Source organism: Schistocerca serialis, chromosome 7 (assembly GCF_023864345.2).
Source record: "Schistocerca serialis cubense isolate TAMUIC-IGC-003099 chromosome 7, iqSchSeri2.2, whole genome shotgun sequence".
NCBI lineage: Eukaryota > Metazoa > Arthropoda > Insecta > Orthoptera > Acrididae > Schistocerca > Schistocerca serialis.
This window is the reverse complement of record NC_064644.1, coordinates 152,124,677-152,146,375: the sequence shown is the minus strand read 5'-3', so window position 1 is coordinate 152,146,375 and position 21,699 is coordinate 152,124,677. Positions and strand designations below refer to the sequence as shown.

The 21,699-nt window shown below is 42.6% G+C and overlaps 1 protein-coding gene and 1 pseudogene across 1 annotated transcript in view; one reads left to right on the top strand and one right to left on the bottom strand.

Moving 5' to 3' along the window:
* LOC126412940 (arylalkylamine N-acetyltransferase-like 2) overlaps positions 1-21,699 on the top strand; it is a 184,406-nt gene that overhangs the window by 101,343 nt on the left and 61,364 nt on the right. The gene's annotated exons all lie outside the window — the stretch shown is intronic.
* Positions 19,675-19,792, bottom strand: LOC126413463 (5S ribosomal RNA; annotated as a pseudogene).

Sequence of the window (21,699 nt, the reverse complement as noted above, 5' to 3'; positions counted from 1 at the left end):
TGAAAAGACTGCATCTATAACGTGAGACAATCGCTACGTTATTTTGCAGGCACTCGGTGTAAATTACTAATCACCCTAATGTCATCAGAGTCAACGGTAGTAAAAAGCTTTGTCAGGTTCCGTCGAATGTTATGATTGTTTGCTGTCGTCTCAAATGTAGATTTAAAAAGATTTCCATGTAATTTTTAATGATGGTAGTGAACCAAAAGCAGTCACAAAATAATTTCCCTGAAGTTGGCCATAACTATCATCGTCACCAAAAATATGCCACACATTTGATGGTCTTCGTTTGTTGCAGTAATAACCTTCTCCCGTTCATTTTTTTTTCAATAATAGCTCCTGATTGCTGCATGTAGAACAGGTAGCACTGTGCATCTCCTAATCTGCCTTTGTTCTTATTCGGTCACCTTTTAATTTGTTTGGGTAGTCCTGTGACACATTTTTATAATGGACCAGATATGTGCCTGGTTTCAGTGCTTCCATATTAACAGAACTCAACACGTTACTCTTAACGAAACAAAATCAGCAGATGTTAAGATAATTTGAGGAACACCCACAGAAGTGTGATAGGATTATTACTGTTTACAGTGTACATACATTACTTGGTTGAAAACGTTGAAAGCGCCATAAAATTTTCCGCACATTGTCACGTAAGTAAACCTACCTGTTGTGGAACAAGCCTACCGTAGCTGCGCAGTGTCGCTAGATAACCACCTGTAAATGCTGATGTGGGATATATCCATGAAATGAATAGCCAGAAGCTTCGTTTTGAAGTTCAAATTTGGCAGTTTACCAGTCTTCACCCACGTCCTCAAGATCCTACTGGTGACGACCAGTTTTCTTACACGCTCTAATAATAGGACGAGGAAGAATTGCAACACCATAAGATAACTCTAATAATGTTCACACACAGGTAGTTAGCTCAGATATATGCTGAGCTTAATAGTTGCCTCTTCAGAAAGGAAAAGTACGTACGGTAAAGGTAAAGTGATCATAACTTGTTTCACATGCAATTTTGAGAAAAAGGAACAAAGTCACAGAACCTTTACCATAATCAAAAATATTATTCCACTCAATCAAAACTCTAATTTTGCTGTCTATTCCTCATAACTATAAAATACTGGGTGATCAAAAAGTCAGTATAAATTTGAAAACTGAATAAATCACTGAATAATGTAGATAGAGAGGTACAAATTGACACACATGCTTGGAATGACATGGGGTTTTATTAGACCAAAAATAAATAAATACAAACGTTCAAAAAATGTCTGACAGATGGCGCTTCATCTGCTCAGAGTAGCAATAATTAGCATAACAAAGTAAGACAAAGAAAAGATGATGTCCTTTGCACGAAATGCTCAATATGTCCACCATCATTCCTCAACAATAGCTGTAGTCGAGGAATAATGTTGTGAACAGCACTGTAAAGCATGTCCGGAGTTGTGGTGAGGCATTGGCGTCGGATGTTGTTTTTCAGCATCCCTGGAGATGTCTGTCGATCATGATTCACTTGAGACTTCAGATAACCACAAAGCCAGTAATAGCACGGACTGAGGTCTGGGACCTGGGAGGACATGCATGACGAAAGTGAAGGCTTAGCACACGATCATCACCAAACGACGCGTGCAAGAGATCTTTCACGCGTCTAGCAATATGGTTTTTTTGTATAAATTTTTTTCTTTTGTTCTAGTAAAACCTCATGTCATTCCAAGCATGTGTGTCAATTTTTACCTCTCTATCTACATTATTCCGTGGTTTATTAATTTTTCGAATTTATACTGACTTTTTGATCACCCAGTATATTATCTCACCCTGAATTTAGTGAATGGAGGGGTAATAGAAACGGTTCCGAGAATGGGCTAAAATACAACCTAACTAGCCTTTAGTTATACTAGACGAAGAATGAGAGCAGGCCGATCAGAATAAATGAAGACTAAGAGCAGAATAACTGAAAATGTTGCCATCTTTGGCCTTATTAAAATTCACTCCGGCGTATTGTTCAACTATTGTAATTTATAATAGTTTATAAATTCCTTAGGTAGGAAAATTAATGTTCCATTGGCTACTGATTTTGGCATTGTACGTTGATTATATATTATTTTGTTACGAACAGCAGCAAATGAAGTCTGCACAACTAATTTATATATTTGCAATGGGAATATCAGGTTTATTATCATGGGATCCATCTTCTGTACTGAAATTTAGTGACAGAAGGGAGGGTCAATCACATCTTTCAAATTAATTAAGTTCAGGCCGTTGTAAATACTTTACTGAAAAAGAAAAAGAATAGATCTTTAATTTGGGAGTGGTCTTTTCTACCAAATTTATCTGTTCGCAAATAAGATTTATCTTCTATGGATGTACGAAATTTTATGATGTCAGTAACTTTTGATTTCCATCATTTCTTATGAAACTAAATAGCTGAATGCAACTACGACAACAAACTGAATAATCTGAATAACAATACTTTTCACGACATGAGGTTAATATAGGAACTTTAATACGGAATTTTGAAAAGAAAATCAGTGTAAATCTTTATAGACCTTTATACATGAAAAAGAAGTGCATGCAAAGCAGGGCGATGGGTGTCAACCAGCTTTGTCACAAGATGATGGTGTTATCTGTAAGTAGGTAGGAACGGCAGATGTCTAGAGCGATTTGGAAGGAGACCTGCAGAGGATCGACAATTCGTGCAGGGAGTGGCAGTCCATCTTGTAACTAATTCAGGATAACGAATTGTGAATCAATATGCGAAAAAAAGCACAGTTGGCCGCTACATTATTAATGACATATATATGGATATTGTAACTATTGTAAAGTGTCTAGAAGTAACCGTCCAGAGCGACCTGAAGTGGAATGACCACATAAAACAATGGTAGGAAAAACAGATATCAGGCTCAGATTCACTCGTAGAATCTTAATGAAACCAATTATCCACAAAGGAAGAATCTTAATGAAACCAATTCTCTACAAAGCAAGAGGCTTACAAGAAACTTCGTTGACTGATTCCGGAGTACTGATCATCAGTCCGGGAAACATGCACGTTAGATTAAAAGATGAGGCAAGGACTGCTAACGAAGAGTGGCACGTTCGATCACGGGCACGTGTAGTCTCCGGGAGAGCGTTACAGATATTCTCAACAAACTCTAATTGTCAGACACTACAAGAGAGGTATTGTGGTTCACACAGATGTTCTCTACTTAGTTCCGAGACAACCGCTTCCAGGATTAGTTGGGCAATATATTTTTTCCTACTTACGTCTCGCAAAATGACCACAAGAAGAAATATAAGCTAATCCGGAGGTCTATTGACAATTATTCCACTCACATGACATGTGGAATGGAGCAGGGGTTAATAATAATGAGCGTATGGCATTGGTGGCCGGGGCGGTTCGGCCGCCGCTCCACAAGTTCTTTAATGCCAAATCCATGACCCCGCCGGAAATCGAACCCGGGACCCCGTGCGCAGGAAGCGAGAACGCTACCACAAGACCACGAGCCGCGGACGATAATGGAACAGTTAATGGTACTAAAAGTACCCTCAGCCACACAGCTTCAGGTGTGGATGCAGAGAATACATGTAGCTGTAGATGTACGACAATATTGCGAGCAGGTATCACTAATTTAGCCTAAGAGGAAAAGGAATAAAATTTCTGTTTCCTACTGAAGTATATTTTATACATTTTTCCGTTCCTGAAACTATTCTCCTCCACCCTATGTTAGGGAAACTCTTCATTAATTCCTAGAACAAAAATTTCACACAGTGCAGCTCATTGTACCTTGGGTAAATTACCGCAGATTCTGTTGCATTCCTTATCGCAAATAATACTTACTGTTCGGAGGAAAGGTACATGCATTGAGAGGTGATAGTTTTGGTGATTCTGACTAAAGTAAACTTCATATGGGCAAATGCAATGTTTCGAATGGTTTCCGAGATAGAGCACATGTAATATCACTTTCGTACGATTTCTTGAATAACTCGAAACCCGCACCCTCCAGGGAAAATATATCGCAGTAAGAAAATAACAAAATTAAACTACATTCAGTTTCCTACTATAACAGGACCTATTCATGTTTCTCTAGGACTTACAGTTTCCGCAAAGACAGCGCGAAGATATTGAATATCTGCCGTTACACGCATGCACTGTAGCTTAGGTACTCTTTGTAGCCCAATTTGAAGTAGTTTCCCGACCTGATGGAACAAAAGTGTCCTGTATCAAACTATTCGTCTCGGCTTTCCCTACACTACTCTCGTACATTGTAAACAATAACAATGATTTTTCACAACACAGGAAATACGTAAAAAAGTACTATTACACATGTTCTATCTCGGAAACATTCGCGATAAGGCACATGTTGATATTAACTGTTTTGTTCAGAATCACTGATGCTGTCACCCCTCAAGGCCTGTACCTTTCCTCCTGACTCACCCTGTACTTAGTCTTGTAAATACTTATAGTCGCGAGGAATGAGGTAAAGACTATGAACAGCCCAAGTAGGAATGAATTTTAAGGAATTGGTGCAGTAATTACATCACACAACAAGAAACTGAGGGTGTGGAGTAAGAGATGAGTGGAAGGTAGGCATCTGAGACAGAATCTTTGATAGGTGAATGGGAAATTATAAAAAAGAAAAAAAGATACTTTTATATATAAATGTGCTAAATTTGTTGTCAATATCATTTTTTGATTGTGTTAAAAGTTGCGACTGACAAGAATATTCCCTGCCCTTTACTGTCTTTCTGTGTTTGGCCAGGTATTAACTTGTACTGAACTTGTTGCCCTCTTAAATGAATTGCACAACACGATCCGACTAAATACTGACAAAAAGGATGTCGCCGAGCTATTGCAACAAAAGTAACCAATTCCTCAATCTATCTGGCAGCTTTTGAATATCGCATAATGGCAGAGAAGTCAACCTATTTATTGAATTAGGATTTTTTACTGTGCCGAGCTACGATATCACCATATCCAACACGGCAGGGAAAGCGATTGCTGCTGAATTTATCACTATGGCTTCCGCACCGTCGGCAGATGTTCGTTACAGCTCTGAAACCTGCCCAGCCGGCAGGAGTGGCTGAGCGGTTCTAGGCGCTTCAGTCCGGAACCGCGCGACCACTACGGTCCCAGGTTCGAATCCTGCCTCGGGCATGGATGTGAGTGATGTCCGTAGACTAGTTAGGTTTAAGTAGTTCTAAGTTTTAGGGGACTGATGACCTCAAAAGTTAAGTCCCATAGTGCTCAGAGACATTTGAGTCCAAACCTGCCTAATCGGTTGGAATAATGTTGTTCGCGATACTCCTCTTTGTGAACTGCTCTGGTATCGTACCGTATGTGTGTGAGATCAGCTGCTTGGCCAAGGGGCAGATAAAGACAGAGTCTCAGTACATGTAAAGAGCACTTCTTATATCCAGTTGCTCTTAGAGATTCTTAATTTCCCCACTCTGCTCACAGAGTGACGAATATACAGCTCACAGAGACTCCCAGATATATCTGCTCAATGATAAATCAGAGTCTAAGTGCCTCTCTACTGTGCACAAGATGACGCACTCAGAGACACGTCCTCTCTGCTCACGGAGAAGACTCAGACCCCACTGCACTCTATACAAAAACTAACAGCTCCGTCACTGCAAAAGAACAGCAGGAGGACCGCAGTTTCCTGTCTGAACACAGGGCTCGCCTATAAACGAGTGCCCCCTCCTTGCTTCGAGTCATACAACCTTTCACCACCCTGTACTAGTCCACATTTCAACTGAGCGGAAATTTCCAGCAAAACTCCCACTCCTGTCCAGTTTCTAGAAGAGCCAGTGGCTGTTGGTTTTTTTTAAACAGTGGGCGTTGGACTGCTGCTGAGTTCGAGTCGTTTCGCCGTAACAGGCTTCGCGTCTCATTCCACATTCCGCAAACTCTCACGGATGGAGCCCATATCGTGTACTACGAAGGGATATCTTACAGCCGGCAGGCATTTGTCCCTGCTGTGCCTTTGACTCAGGAACGCGCCGCCCCCAACGCCACCACACTGAAAAAGCCTCTGCAAAAACGTTGTTCCATCCCTGTCACACACCGCGGCGTGGTCCACTAGTTCACAATGCCTACCCTCGTTTCCAGTGGTTTCTCAGGAAAAACGTTGTGTTGAGTTCTGACTGCCAGTTATTCCATGAGCATGCAATAAAGGCGATTGGTAACGTCATCCTCACTGGGTGCATGTGGAAATGTTGTAAATAGCTTGTAGTCGATCTCTTAGCGGATTTAAAATCTGTTGCAACTACTTCATAAAATCCGATGCCTGATATCTTACACGACAAAGCGTTTAGTCGCATTGGTTCTGAATTGCGCTCTCATGTGCCGTTCACCACTCTTCTTCCCGCATATTGTCCACAACTCGTGGTCTAGTGGCTAGCGTTGTTGCCTCTATACCACGGGATTCCGGTTTCGATTCCCGGCCGGGTTGTGGATTTTTTCTGCATGAGGGCAGGGTGTTTGTGTTGTCCTCATCATTTCAACATCATCCGTGAAAGTGGCTGGATTGGACTGTGTAAAGAATGGGGAGTTTGTACGGGTGCTGATGACCTCGCAATTGAGCGCTCACAAACCAAACAAACCACACATCATCATCATCCTCCAACATATTTATGAATCACGCACATCCTACCATGGTTGGGCAGTAGTTCCCACAGGTTCCAGATGTGGTCCGTCTGTACTGAGTAAAGTGTCTTAGTTTTCTAGCAAACGAATTCAAACCTTGTGAAATGACTCTCTTGCTTGAAATGTGTGTCATCGAACTGCAAGTTCCTCTGGGAATGCGAGAGTGAATCGTCAGGTAGTACCCACCGCCACATAGAGCAGTACCTTTTCCTTTCTTTCAGGAAACACAATACCTGGGGAATCTTAATTAGTGTCTTTCAGAGCCCTAAAACTGGTCTGCTGTGCTGTGCTATTCACACATTACTAGTGGATCGATGTGACCTAGTCCGTGACTATTGTTGGAGGCAAGATTTAGGTGAGCGCCACCAGAGATTACAGTGTCTTCATTTCGGCATCCAGTTGCCATGATACTTAGAGCAGTTTACGAAGTACTGCACTTGGCTGAAAAGTCGACTCTAACCAGTACATATGCACTGCGGATCGAGGCCATACACCCGTAAATTATGGTGAATGGAATTTTTGGTTGCAGCAGGTCTCTGGATAGGACTGTACCACACATTGCTGCTAGCCAACAAATCTATATCTATTTCTATACTCTCGTGAAGTGCATGGCGGAAGTCATCTCCCATTTTACCCACATACAGATTTGTTCCTTATTACAGTCGTCTATGAAGAACTGAAAGAACAACTGTTCTAATGTGTCTGTGCGTGCTGTAATTAATCTGAACTTGTCTTCACGATCCCTACTGGAGCGATATGTATGGGGTTGTAGTACATACCTGGAATCATCGTTTAAATACAGTTATGAAACTTCTGAAGTTAGCTTTCATGCAATAGTTTACGTCGTCTTCAAGGGTGCGCATTGGCACCCATACCCAGGGACAAGAGATACGGGGGCGTGCGCCCACTTCCCCCAAGCTTTCTGGGAAATGAAAAAAAAACATAATGTAGTTATGTGTATTTCATTTAACAAATTTGTTGGTATTACGTACAAGTAGCTCAACACTAGAATATTTTTATGTAGCGTTTTTTGACATGCATATTTCATTTTTTTATATGAGTTCAAGTTTGTCAAGGCTCGGGGTACAGCGAAAGAAAGGGCGAAATTCGACACACTCAACGAGTTCTCCTCTCACCCTGTTTTACCCAAGCCCATGCCGCAACTAACACAATAGTGCGTACGTTCACTGTTAACTTGCCAAATCCAAACTTTTTCATTACAGGGCTATAGTTCCCAACGTCTAGCCTGCATTTAGTTTAGCGCATTTAGTCATTACAAATAACTTTTAAGTAGTGTAAATAAATTGGCGAAAAGTGTAAATCTAAAATCATTATGGCTAATCTGTAGAGTTCCTAAGTTTTCCTGTTTGGTTAGACGGGCTCAAAATGTTTACAGTTTTTTACGAGAGCATACATCATTATACATAATGCATATTACTGCTTCTAATAAAAACGGCTCCAAATTCTTAAGCCGGTTTACAGTGGCAGGATAGAGTTCCTTTGAACGGGATTATTATTGATTATTTATTCTGAAGTTAAGTTTCCTGGTATTTACTTCAGATATCGACATCAGGACTTTATATCGACAGAAAGGTGTTTCTGCTACACAGAAAAGGAACCTGCATGACTCACTCAAAGTTTAAGGTCCAATACCTTCGGAAGTGCGTCTCACAGCAATTTCTAGGTTATTGTAAACACAAACTTCTAACTTAACGTTATCTGTGGAGAGGACTTTCCACCATGGCCAGTCACCAGAAGTGTCATTGCCAGTGTTCTTCCACCATCAGTACTAAGTATTCTGATATCACTACTCTTGCCGTTACTGAGTGGAATGACGTCAACCAATCAATTTCCCTTTCTACTGTCAACGAGCCGTATGAGCTATATTCGTCAACAGTTAGTCACATCTTTGATTTGCATAAATCATTCAGTGCCAGACGAAGTCAGTTATCTCTTGCTAACAAACCCATATTCCGTAAATTAGTCTCATGATTTTCAGAAAAGTTTGTTACAATGATACTCATGGCTAGTATACACGTCCAAGTTGAAGGGAGGGCTTCGTAAGTTTGGCACTCTTTTCAGACCAGTTTTAAAAAGAGGAATATTAGCGGCATTTGTCATAAAGACTCACCAAGATTAGAAACACGTTCATAACGATGTTCGAATAATGAGAAGAGCAGTTGGCATCTAGAATCTACAAGAAACGCAAAAGTTTTCGTGAGTCCGTAGAAATGATAAAAAAAACGTGATCGAACAGTTAAACAGTGGAATCACAGAGCTTGTAAATACCAACAGAAGAAAGACTGAAATCAGTTCTTGGTGCTTTAATATTTTGTGGCACTCATGACATATTCATTAGCGAAAAGAATTCGAGTGAAGGAGATTGTTGACGAGGTAAAGAGATCAGCAGCGTTTTAATTACTGGCTGATGAAACGGTTGATACTAGTGGAAAAGTACCACTATCGGCGGGAATACGATTTGTAAACGATAAATTGAACTCTGAACTAGAGGAAGAATTTTTAGCTTTTGAAGAGTTAACTACATTGGACGCTGAGGGAATTTCTCCTTCCGTTTTCAGATTCGTCGAAAATTCGGCTCTTCATATGAGTAGGTTACTTGGCTCGCCTTTTATGGCAGTTCGATAATGCCAGACCATGAAATTGGAGTCCGGGCTAGGATCTGAGAAAAGTATTCTTGAGCTGTTTATTTCCACTGTGAATTGCACAGACTTAACTTACGTGAAATCTTCTCCGGTGATCAGCCGAGTAAAGGCGTCGTCTTCTCGCAACGTTTCGAAGGGTTTCGTACCCATCATCTTCAAGCGAAGTGTCGAGATGCTGTGTTGCGCGGTCCTATAAAGGCTCCTGGACCAGTGACTGATTCCGGGCGCCGACCAATCAGGTACCTGCGGAATCGGCCGCCGCGCCAGTGGTGGAGGGTTCGCGGCGCGGACCGGGCGTCGAGTCCCTGCCGGTTCCTAATACGTCTGTGGCCGCTACCGTCTTCGTGCCGGAGCGTTCTCTTCTAATTTTAGTTATTGCGGGATTCCAAGCTGTACTAAGTTGGAAACCAGTGTCTCGATTGATCAGGTTGCTGTTCAACCGAATTTCTACAGCCTCTTTGAAAACTGAATCCCAAAATCCTTTAGCGTCACACAGCTTCTTCGTACCCTCAAAGAGGAAGGTGTGTCCTTCATTAAGGCTATGTTCCGCTACCGCCGATTTTTCTGTCTGACCAAGGCGTACATTTCTAATGTGTTCCGAGCGCCTATGCGTGATGCAGCGCTGCGTTTGTCCGATGTATTTCGTACCACATTCGCCTTCAATACTGTATACGCCCGGAGTCTGCAGTCCTAGGTGGTCTTTGACTGAGCCAAGTATGTCCTTAATTTTACTTGGGGCATGAAAAATTGTCTTGATGTTGTGTTTCTCCAGAATGCGGGCAATCTTGGCTGTTGGCGGTCCTGCGTATGGTAGAAATGCCAGGCATCTGGTCTCATCTTCTTCTTCTGGTGTGTCTACCTTCCTGCTCTTGTGTAGGGCGCGCGAGATTTGCGTCTCATTATAACCGTTGCTGCGGAAGGTCTTCCTTAGGTGTTGTAACTCTGCAGGTAGGCTGTCATCATCACAGATAGACTTGGCCCTGTGCACAAGTGTGTTAAGCACTGACTTGCGTTGTGCTGGGTGGTGGCAACTCTGTGCATGAAGGTATAAATCCGTATGTGTCTTCTTCCTATACACAGCGTGACCCAAGGTGCCATCAGGGTGCCTCTTGATTAGAATGTCAAGGAAGGGCAAGCTTCCGTTTTCTTCCACCTCCATGGTGAATTGTATGTTGCTGTGTATGCTGTTGAGATGTCGCAGGAAGTCTTGCAGGTTCTCTCTGCCATGTGGCCACACGACAAAAGTGTCATCCACATATCTGTAAAAGGCTTTAGGTTTCAATGGGGCGGTGTCCAGGGCTATGTCTTCAAAGTGCTCCATGTAAAGATTAGCGATGCCTGGAGCTAAGGGGGACCCCATGGCTACACCATCCACTTGTTCATAAAATTTGCCTCCACACTTGAAGTAGGTGTTTGTTAACACATGCCGGAACAGCTTTATTGTGTCCTCACTAAAGCGTGTTTCGAGCAGCGCTAGGGAGTCTTCCAGCGGTACTCGTGTGAAGAGTGAGGTGACGTCAAAGCTGACAAGAAGATCTTCTTTATCCAGGCGAAAGCCTTGTAGTACCTTCACAAACTCCGCCGAGTTCTTGACATGGTGCTCACAGTGACCCACGATCGGTTTGAGCAGTTGTGCTAGGTACTTGGCTAAACCATATGTCGGTGAGTTGATGGTGCTCACTATGGGTCGCAATGGAACTCCGTCTTTGTGGATCTTAGGGAGCCCATATAGCCGTGGTGGTGCCGGTGCTCTGGGGTACAGCTTCCTGATGACGTCCTTTTCCAGTCCAGAGTCATTGAGCAAGGCGATGGTCTTGCGAGTCACGGAAGCTGTCGTGTCCTTGTCCAGTTGCTTGTAGGCAGTGTCTTGTAGCAGTGAGTTTATCTTCTGCCAATAATCTTCTTTCCTCAGTATCACCGTGGCATTGCCTTTGTCAGCAGCTAGAACGACAGTGTCCTCATCCTCAAGTAGGGCCTTAAGAGCCTTCCATTCAGCAGACGTTATGTTGTTCTTGGGCATTTTTGCCTTCTCCAGGACCCTGCACGTCTCTCTCCTAACTTCCTCAGCTGCCTCCGTAGGGAGGCCGCGCACGGCTTGCTCGATGCTGCTGATAATGTCTCGCTTAGGTAGTGTCCTGGGTACTGGAGCAAAATTAAGTCCTCTCGACAGCACTGATATTGTTGTCTCGTCCAGTTCTTTGCCTGCCAGATTGATGACAGTCTTGGCATTGGTTGTGTGGTCGGCATGTTGCCGGGCTCCAGACAGTCTGGTGAACTTGCCACATTGTTTTTCCGTGGCTTTTCTCTTGTGGATCTCACTGCTTGCATATGTGTTTCCGTCGATCCACTCCCATGTGTGTGGTGGGAGATAGGATGCCAATCGAAGGTGTTGAGTAAGCAGCATCCTTGCGTTCTTATCTAACTCCTGCCTGGTGACCCGTCCAGGAGCCTTTATAGGACCGCGCAACACAGCATCTCGACACTTCGCTTGAAGATGATGGGTACGAAACCCTTCGAAACGTTGCGAGAAGACGACGCCTTTACTCGGCTGATCACCCGAGAAGATTTCACGAATGGAATACGCCGAGAAAGTCTCAACTCACAGACTTAACTTAGTTGTCAATGTCCTTAACAGTGTCCAGGAAATTCATAACACTGTCGGAACAATAAAAGAATTTCTTAGGCTCATTAGAGAAAGTGTATTGCTTAGGGTAACAGTATGTAACGTTATATTGTTCTATGAATCAAGGTGGTCACAGAAATATTAATCAATTAGAGTATTCAAAGAAAGCCTCTTGGCGATAAAAGACAGTCTGTCAATTTACAAACAACATTGCAAAGAATCAAGACACTGGATCATGTGCAAGCCAACTAGATAGCGCAAGATCGTGAGCTATATTTATTATTTGTCTACACATCATATCGAGGAATTGTTCGTTTCTAGAACAAAGACAAACAAACTTCAGGATAATGATACTGATCTTTACGCTGCCTACAGATACATCAACACTGACCTGCTAGCCAATTTTCAAAATCATAGAGAAAACAATGACGGATTCACAAACATTTTCGAGGCCATAAAATAAAATTGTAAAAAACTGGATATAGATAGAAAACTCCCAAGATGGAATGTAAGGCAGACACACAGACGCAATGTGAGCCGGTGGCTGTAGCCAAGGGGTTCTAGGCGCTTCAGGCTGGGACCGCGCGACCGCTACGGTCGCAGGTTCGAATCCTGCCTATGGCATAAATGTGTGTGATGTCCTTAGGTTAGTTAGGTTTAAGTAGTTATAAGTTGTAGGGGACAGATGACCTCAGATGTTAAGTCCAATAGTACTTGAGCAATTTGAACAGATGCAATATGAATATCAAGTTCTCAGTGCCCGAAAACTATTCCAAAGGGGTAATATACAATTCGTATATGGATTCTATAATTACACCACTTATTAGAAGATTAGGAAATGGTAATGTCATACCTTTCGAAGGTGGAATTCTTCACATACTTTTAAGGAAAAATGAAAAAAAAGAAGCTTTTATGAGAGACATACAAAGTTAGCAAACATTTTACCAAATCCACAAATTGGAAGCAGAGACTAATAGACAGTGTTCGGAGAGAACAAAGCTGTATGGCATACTTGCAGAAACTATACATTATCAGCAGTAAGGAGACTTATATTGTAGCAAACTATACTTCCCCCAAATTGCACCATAGAGTGTCTCTACAGTATATTGGGCAAAGTGAAGACAGACGTGCCGCAGAAATACAATTGGCGTGGACTGCATTTTAGGCTTCTATTTTTTTAGTGTTCACAGAAGAGAGCAAAAAACCATTGTTTCCAGGACAAAGTGATTGACTTGCTCTGCAAAAAGGAAAGAAATTTAGTTTGCTTTTCCAGATAAGTATTAGTATCAAATCCACAAAGTAATCAATACTTTATATATCAGTGCTAATGTAAAATCTTCTGAGGTGTGTACTGTTAGTTTGTTTGCTAGACTTTCCTCCTCCATTTTTGTTGCTTAATATTCACTGGTTTAAAATAAGTAAGGTGTTCCTATTTTTATAGAGTATGAGTACTTTAGCAACATGATAAAATTATTAACACGCCGGAACTGGTACTTCTTGTGGCTACTTAGAAGTCGCCTTTCGACTTTAAAAACATTAAAAACTAGCGAACCGCCCGGACTTCGCATGTTGTTGTTGTTGTGGTATTCAGTCCTGAGACTGGTTTGATGCAGCTCTCCATGCTACTCTATCCTGTGCAAGCTTCTTCATTTCCCAGTACCTACTGCAGCCTACATGCTTCTGAATCTGCTTTGTGTATTCAACTCGTGTTCTCCCTCTACGATTTTTACCATCCACGCTGCCCTCCGATACTAAACTGGTTATGCCTCGATGTCTCAGAACATGTCCGACCATCCGATCCCTTCCACTAGTCAAGTTGTGCCACATGCTCCTCTTCTCCCCAATTCTATTCGATACTGCCTCATTAGTTATGTGATCTACACATTTAATCTTCAGCATTCTTCTGTAGCACCACAATTCAAAAGCTTCTATTCTCTTCTAATCCAAACTATTTATCGTCCATGTTTCACTTCCATACATGGCTACACTCCATACAAATACTTTCAGAAACGAATTCCTGACACTTAAATCTATACTCGATGTTAACAAATTTCTCTTCTTCAGAAACGTTTTCCTTGCCATTGCCAGTCTACATTTTACATCCTCTCTACTTCGACCATCACCAGTTATTTTGCTCCCCAAATAGTAAAACTCCTTTACTACTTTAAGTGTCTCATATCCTAATCTAGTTCAGCATCACCCGACTTAATTCGATTACATTCCATTATCCTCGTTTTGCTTTTGTTGATGTTCATCTTATACCCTCCTTTCAAGACACTGTCCATTCCGTTCAACTGCTCTTCCAAGTCCTTTGCTGTCTCTGACAGAATTACAGTGTCATAGGTGAACTTCAAAGTATTTATTTCCTCTCCATGTCTTTTAATACCTACTCTGAACTTTTCTTTTGTTTCCTTTATTGCTTGCTCAATATACAGATTGAATAGCATCGGGGATAGGCTACAACCCCGTCTCACTCCCTTCCCAACCACTGCTTCCCTTTCATACCCCTCGACTCTTATAACTGCCATCTGCTTTCTGTACAAACTATAAATAGCCTTTCGCTCTCTGTATTTTACCCCTGCCACCTTCAGAATTTGAAAGAGAGTATTCCAGTCAACATTGTGACAAGCTCTATCTAAGTCTACAAGTGCTAGAAACGCAGGTTTGCCTTTCCTTAATATTTCTTTTAAGACAAACCGTAGGGTCAGTATTACCTCACGTGTTCCAACACTTCTACGAAAACAAAACTGATGTTCCCCGAGGTCGGCTTCTATCAGTTTTTCCATTCGTCTGTAAAGAATTCGCGTTAGTATTTTGCAGCTGTGACTTATTAAACCGATAGTTCAGTAATTTTCACATCTGTCAGAACCTGCTTTCTTTGGGATTGAAATTATTATATTCTTCTTGAAGTTTGAGGGCATTTCGCCCGTCTCATACATCTTGCTCACCAGATGGTAGAGTTTTGCCAGGACTGGCTCTCCCAAGGCTGTCAGTAGTTCTAATGGTATGTTGTCTACTCCGGGGGCCTTGTATCGACTCAGGTATATCAGTGCTCTGTCAAACTCTTCACGCAGTTTCATATCTCCCATTTCATCTTCATCTACATCCACTTCCATTTCCATAATATTGTCCTCAAATACATCGCGCTTGCATAGACCTTCTATAATCTCCTTCCACCTTTCTGCTTTCCCTTCTTTGCTTAGAACTGGGTTTCCTTCAAAGGTCTTGATATTCATGCAAGTGGTTCTCCTTTCTCCAAAGGTTTCTTTAATTTTCCTGTTGGCAGTATCTATCTTACCCCAAATGAGATAAGCCTCTATATCTTTACATTTGTCCTCTAGCTATCCCTGCTTAGCCATTTTGCACCTCCTGTCGATATTATTTTTGAGACATTTGTATTCCTTTTTGCCTGCTTCATTTACAGCATTTTTATATTTTCTCCTTTCATCAATTAAATTCAATATATCTTCTGTTACCCAAGGGTTTCTATTAGCCCTCGTCTTTTTACCTATTTGATCCTCTGCTGTCTTCACTATTTCATCCCTCAAAGCAACCCATTCTTCTTCTACTCTATTTCTTTCCCCCATTCCTGTCAATTGTTCTCTTATGCTCTCCCTGAAACTCTGTACAACCTCTGGTTCTTTCAGTTTGTCCAGGTCCCATCTCCTTAAATTCCCACCTTTTTCCAATTTCTTCAGTTTTAATCTACAGTTCATAACCAATAGATTGTGGTCAGAGTCCACATCTGCCCCAGGAAATGTCTTACAATTTAAAACCTGGTTCCTAATTCTCTGTCTTACGATTATATAATCTATCTGATACCTTTTAGTATCTCCAGGCGTCTTCCATGTATACAGCCGTCTTTCATGATTCTTGAACCAAGTGGTAGCTATGATTATGTTATGCTCTGCGCAAAATTCTACCAGGCGTCTTGCTCTTTCATTTCGTAGCCCCAATCCATATTCACCTACTGTGTTTCCCTCTCTCCATTTTCATAATCTCGAATTCCAGTCACCCATGACTATTAAATTTTCGTCTCCCTTCACTACCTGAATAATTTCTTTTATCTCATCATATATTTCATCAATTTCTTCGTCATCTGCTGAGCTAGTTGGCATATAAACTTGTACTACTGTAGTAGGCGTGGGCTTCGTGTCTATCTTGGCCACAATAATGCGTTCACTATGCTGTTTGTAGTAGCTTACCCGTACTCCAATTTTTTTATTCATTATTAAAGCTACTCCTGCATTACCCCTATTTGATTTTGTTTTTATAACCCTGTATTCACCTGACCAAAAGTCTTGTTCCTCCTGCCACCGAACTTCACTAACTCCCACTATATCTAACTTTAACCTATCCATTTGCCTTTTCAAATTTTCTAACCTACCTGCCCGATTAAGGGATCTGACATTCCACTCTCCAATCCGTAAAACGCCAGTTTTCTTTCTCCTTATAACGACGTCCTCCTGAGTAGTCCCCGCCCGAGGATCCGAATGGGGTCAATTTTACCTCCTGAATATTTTACCCAAGAGGACGCCATCATCATTTAATCATACAGTAGAGCTGCATGCCCTCGGGAAAAATTACGGGTGTTGTTTCTCCTTGCTTTCTGCCATTCGCAGTACCAGAACAGCTAGACCATTTTGGTTAGTGTTACAAGGCCAGATCAGTTAATCATCCAGACTGTTGCCCCTGCAACTACTAAAAAGGCTGCTGCCCCTCTTCAGGAACCACACGTTTGTCTGGCCTCTCAACAGATACCCCTCCGTTGTGGTTGCACCTTTGGTATTTTCTCCTGTAGGCAGCATCTGTCTTACCCCTAGTGCGATAAGCCTCTACATCCTTACATTTGTCCTCTAGCCATCCCTGCTTAGCCGTTTTGCACTTCCAGTCCATCTCACTTTTGAGACGTTTGTATTCCTTTTTGCCCGCTTCATTTACTGCATTTTTATATTTTCTCCTTTCATCTATTAAATTCAATATTTCTTCTGTTACTCATGGGTTTCTGCTAGCCCTCGTCTTTTCACCTATTTGATCCTCTGCTGCCTTCATTATTTCATCCCTCAAAGCTACCCATTTTTCTTCTACTGTATTTCTTTCCCCCATTCCTGTCAATTGTTCCCTTATGCTCTCCCTGAAACTCTGTACAACCTCTGGTTCTTTCAGTTTATCCACGTCCCGTCTCCTTAAAATCCCACCGTTTTGCAGTTTCTTCAGTTTTAATCTACAGTTCACAACCAATAGATTGTGGTTAGATTCCACATCTGCCCCAGGAAATGTATTACAATTTAAAACCTGGTTCCTAAATCTCTTTCTTACCATTATATAAACAATCTGATACCGTTTACTATTATGTATAATTTCAGTGTCCTAACAGAATACAGCTGTATGTTTTAAGGCACGCCTACATTCAATGAATTCGTGCAGCAAGTAGTTTCATCAGATGGCGAGAGCATCCTTTTCACCGCTCGTTCCACTTTAATTCATCATTTACACGAAATATTTATAAATTGGTCTACACAAATTTCCCTCGCATATCACTCTAATTACTGATGAAAATCCCTACAGAATCGTGCGATTGGAGAGGGAGGGAGAGAGAAAAAGAGAGAGAGAGAGAGAGAGAGAGAGAGAGAGAGACAGACAGACAGACCGAGAGAGACACAGAAAGAGAGATGTACTTCATACCACCCTCCCCCACGTTTTGCCCTTCGCCCCACTACAAATTATCATATGGACGCCCTTCAGAGTGTGTCAGTTCAGTTCTTTCAAAACCTCTGGATCTTTGCCGTAGGTCACACAAACCTGTGACCATTCTTGCTGCTCTCCTCTATATGTGATCAACACCCCTTCTCAGGCATATTTGGTAGGGGTCCTACACACTCTAGGATTCTACTAAGTGTTAAGCGAGTGATTTGAAACAATCGCATTTCAGGCTGTTTGGATTTCCGTAGCATTCTGCTAATAAACAGATGTCTTCTAACTAATTTACCAACGAGTGAGCCTACGTAATCATTCCGGTTCATGACCCTACAACGTGTTACACCCAGATACTTACATGAGATTACCCATAATATATGTGACTCGTTGATACTGGAGTCATAAGATACTACGTATTTTAGCTTTCTGAAGTGCACAGTTTTACATTTATGAATATCAAAAGCCAACTGCACATCTGGCCACCATTTTGAAATCTTATGAAGATACGTGCAGTTTCTTTCACACTGTACTTCACTCTAGTTAACTACATTATCAGAGAAAACTTTGAGGTTAATACGAGGGCTATCCACAAAGTACATTACGTTTTGGAATTAAAAATAAATAAAGTTTTGGAATTTTTTTAATTATATACAGATGAAAGCCACACTCAAATACTACTTTTCTACATGGTTGCCATGTAAATTAAGGCACTTATCGTAGCGATGGGCGAGCTTGGTATTTCATTCGTCGTAAAATTCGGCTGCCTGCGCCTTCAACTACGTGGTTACCTCTTCTTTTGGGACAGAAAAGGTGTGATTATTGTGGATTGCCTGGAAAGAAACACTACAATAAACTCTCAAAGGTATTGCCAAACTCTGCACGACCTCAGAAGAGCAATACAAAAAAAGCGCAGCGGAAAGTTGGGCTCAAGGATCTTGCTGATTCACGACATCGCCGGGGCCCACACGGCAAATGCCACTCGTAAAGTTCTCGAATCTTTTAAGCGGGAGTTGTTTCCTCATCCATCGTACAGTCCCGTCCTGGCACCGAGCAACTTCCACTTATGCCCAGCAATGAAGAAGTGGTTGGCTATGCAGCGTTTTGATGACGACACACAGCTTCAAGAAGAGGTAACCACGTGGTTGAAGGCACAGGCAGCCGAATTTTACGACGAAGGAATTTCCAAGCTCGTCCATCGCTACGATAAGTGCCTTAATTTAAATGGCAACTATGCAGAAAAGTAGTATTTAAGTGTGGCTTTCATCTGCATATAATAAAAAAAATTTCCAATACCTTATTTATTTTTAATTCCAAAACGTAATGTACTTTGTGGATAGGCCTCGTATTAACGGTGTCCGCAACGTTTCTCTCATTATCCGGCCTCCTCTCTAACCCTCCTTCAGCCCTCATCTCTCTGTGTATGTATCCGTTTTTTTGTCTGAGATGTCCCTGCGTGAGGGAAGGGTGTATCTTAGTGAAACGTCAACTTCTCACGCCCTCATCTGTGAAATTCCTGTTGTGGTGGAATTGAAAGAGTCCGTGTGAACCACTGTACACGCATAAGTATTAGAATTAAATACAGCTGCTGATTTGGAGAGAGATCGCTCCTGACGCGAGTATTGTAGAAACATTTACTGGCTGTCAGCATGAGAATCGACAGGATGAAACAGGAATACGCGCGGTAACATCGCATTTGGACGTCACGTGATCGTGTGCGGCGACGAGGGTGACAATCCGTCGCAATGGTCATCCAGGCACTGGTATTTTCAAGTTGCACATCAAAATTAATAATTTGTCAATGACATCTGTTGCCGTCCTCCGTCGCGTGCTGTGGGAGCAGACAGATGAACTCTGTCTTCAGGCCACAAGTGGCCCATCGGGACCATCCAACCGCCGTGTCATTCTCATCAGAGGATGCGGATAGGAGGGGCGTGTGGTCAGCACACTGCTCTCCCGTTCGTTACGATGGTTTTCTTTGACCGGAGCCGCTACGATTCGGCCGAGTAGCTCCTCAATTAGCATCACTAGGCTAAGTGCACCCCAAATAATGGCAACAGCGCATGGCGGCCCGGATGGTCACCCACCCAAGTGCCAGCCACGCCCGAGAGCGCTGAACTTCGGTGATCTGACGGGAACCGGTGTATCCACTGCGGAAAGGCCGTTGCCCAGCAGACAGATGCACATCGCAGCAAATTAACCACCAATGTCGCTGAACAACAATAATAGGTAACCTGCCATACAGCTTGGAACCATTTCCTGAGGTCTTCGAGGCACACATACGACCGTCCGAGGCAGGAACTAGAACTGACCATTCGTTACAAGGCGGAGTGATTATCAGTGGCATAGGAAAACTGTAGCGAAGTGTGCGAAGCGTTGAAAAAGTTTCCTTGGACGACCGCACGGAAAACCACATCATTCGATGCATATTACTAAACAAAAGGTTGCCATACTGTCAGGATGCTTACAGGGAATGAAATGAAGCCCCTGATACATCCGGAACCACCTATCACCGGCAAACGTTGCTTCTACCAGTTGTCCGATAACGTGTATCTGTCTATTCATTCTGCAGTACTTCGTAAGCCTTTTGTATCATCACCGTGACTATTCACCGACTTGTGTCAGTATTATTGGACAAGCACTTAACGGGTGTGCTAGTATATGTATGTTTCCTCCTCTCTTCCTCCCCTCCTCACTCCCCCCAACAATTCCTATGTTGTCAACCCTTTGAGCACGTCTGCGCCGTCGTTGAGAGGGTTGTGCGATCCTAAGCACGACCCATGTTCACTCTCAGAGTTTTCGGAGGTCGCTGATCACAATATCTCCTCGAGAATTTCTGTATCTTATTGGTCGAAATCACGATGCGTTACCGTCTCCGTCAACGCCATAAGAAAAGCGGGTGATCTAGGCAGGGGTTTCTTGCACAGTTCTTCGTGAATACAATGTGTGGGGACCCTTATACTCCGGGACCCAAGGCGATTAAAGACATTGGCTGCCAGTGGGCACTGATTTAAGCCAATGGGGCAAGTTGAAAATTGGTATGAGACCTGTATTCGAACCCGGGTTTGCTGCTTGCTAGGCACACGCGCTGAGCACTGCGCCACCTGGACAGAGTGGTCATCACAGCCGCACGGACTGTCCCAGTAGCCTCCCAACACCCCCAAATTCTCAACTTATAAAACGCACAACTGATGCAGTGCTCCTGCTCATTAGCCTCATTACTCGTGGCATCTCGCCGATTCCGTAATAGTTTGAGTTCGTTGTGGATCTGCACTGAAGGAATCATTGGCCGTCAACGCCTTGATTAATCATATATGTGGTGTCCTGTTGGAGACAGCCGAAAGTGCATACACCACGCGTATAACATTCTATTTCGGCTAACTTATAATATATTTTCCATAAAGACGACGAATTGTTAATAGCACAGCTGTGTGTAACATAAGATTGATGTAACGTCGTCAGTAAGGCACTGATAACGAAATAGGGAGACACAGGGCTCAGTATTCCGTTACGCTTTGAAGACTAAGCTTTTACCAAAACACTGCATATTGTTAATAGCATGGTTCCTTCGGCTGGTTATCAGCGAGTTTGCTGCCCACTTTTATCTAGTGCATGTTAGTGATACGTATGAAACAAACTCCGAGATTCCTTCTTTCTTTTGAAATAAAGTTAGCCGCGCGGGATTAGCCGAGCGGTCTCCGGGCGCTGCAGTCATGGACTGTGCGGCCGGTCCCGGTGGAGGTTCGAGTCCTCCCTTGGGCATGGGTGTGTGTGTTTGTCCTTAGGATAATTTAGGTTAAGTATTTTATGAGCTTAGGGACTGATGACCTTAGCAGTTAAGTCCCATATGATTTAAAAAAAAAAGAAAAAAAAACTTACTGCGTAGTTAGTTCTAACTTCCGTTATTGTATCCAGCGCTCACTGCAAAATTTAATTCTTGAAAAGCATACGAATACTCCTCATGCTTTCTGTACGAGCGAGATGGCGCAAGTTGTTAGCCCACTGGACACGCATTCGGGAGGACGACGGTTCAAATCCGCGTCCGGCCATGCTGATTTAGATTTTCCGTGATTTCC